Source organism: Chrysochloris asiatica, unplaced genomic scaffold (genome assembly GCF_000296735.1).
Source record: "Chrysochloris asiatica unplaced genomic scaffold, ChrAsi1.0 scaffold00303, whole genome shotgun sequence".
Classification (NCBI taxonomy): Eukaryota; Metazoa; Chordata; class Mammalia; order Afrosoricida; family Chrysochloridae; genus Chrysochloris; species Chrysochloris asiatica.
In genome coordinates this window covers 3301801-3303250 of record NW_006408821.1, presented here as the reverse complement: position 1 = coordinate 3303250, position 1450 = coordinate 3301801, and positions in this window count along the sequence as shown.

Below are 1450 nucleotides of genomic sequence, written 5' to 3'. Positions count from 1 at the left end.
CGAGAACTGTGATGTCCACATGCAGATATCTAACTGACCTTCAGAGATAAAAAGAGTGGACAATCTTTCTCCCATTGACTGCTCAATATCTACCTGTGCACCTCTACCGTAGTGACTAGAGGAGGGGCCCGAGAGAGAGGACACCCTCACCCACTGCTGGAGGATTCTTCCTTGCACACACACTGCCCATATAGCTCGGAACAGTCAACCACAGCTTCATTTCTGTTCCAAAGTGGTGGTTTGTGTCTCTGCATTCATAGTACTTCTTCTTTCAGTCCTTTTGATTACACATCTTTCCTGGAGGTGGGAGCTTTTTCTCCCAATGTTACCCAAGAAGAGACAGAAATCGTGGCCATGTAGCCAAGCTATAAGCATACCCCATAATATTCCACCACTGAGACAAGAGCGAACAACACCTGCTAAGCATTACATGTGAAAAGGGATGCCTATACCCTGATCATATTCACCAAAGACACCCAGTAATCTTAACAACAAACAAAAACATTCACTTTAGCTTTTAAAAAAACACACATAACTATTGGAAATGATATACAAAAAACAACAAATAATATCAAAACATGACCAAAAACAGAAGAGAGTAACTGAGACAAATGAGCTGGAGACAGACAAAGACTTTCTAGAGAAGGAAGTGCAGGTTTTGGATATGCGTGAGAAAGAATTCAAAAGAATTATATGGAAACAAATTTAAATGCTCCAAAAAGCGGTGGAGGAAAACAAGGAAGAAGTCAGGAAAGTACAACAGGACCAATCAAATAAGATTGATACAGCATTGGAAACAAATCAAAACCAGCAGATGATTAATAATAGGAATAATAATAACCTGTCCATATGATTAATAATAAGATATCAGAAATGGACAATATATTGAAAGGGGAAAGGAACAGAATTGAAGAGATGGAAATCAGAACTAGCTTCCATCTAGCTAGTTGGAAGACAAAGCTCTCAATACTGCCAAGATAGAAGAGCAAGCGGAATAAAAGGATAAAAGAATCTGAAGAGAATCTACGATTCATGCTAAATAACATGAAGAGGAATAACTTAAAAATTATTGCATTCTGGAACAGGAAGAATCAGAGAAATCCACAGAGGAAATAGTTGAAGAGCTTTTAAAATAAAATTACCCTAACATCTTGAAAGATGAGAAGATAAACATTCAAGAAGCTGAACATAACCTAGGAAGGATAGACCCCCAAAAGAAAGTCACTAAGACATATAATAATCAAGCTCTCCAAAAATCAAAGAAAAGGAAAGAATATTAAAAGCGGCCAGGGAGAAAAGAAATGTTACTTATAAAAGAATGAGCTCTGATTATTCAGAACAAACCATGCAGGCAAGAAGGCAATTGGGAGATATATACAAAGCCCTACATGAAAAAAATCTGTCAACCAGGAATCATCTATGCAGAAAAAAACTGTCAATCAAATATGAT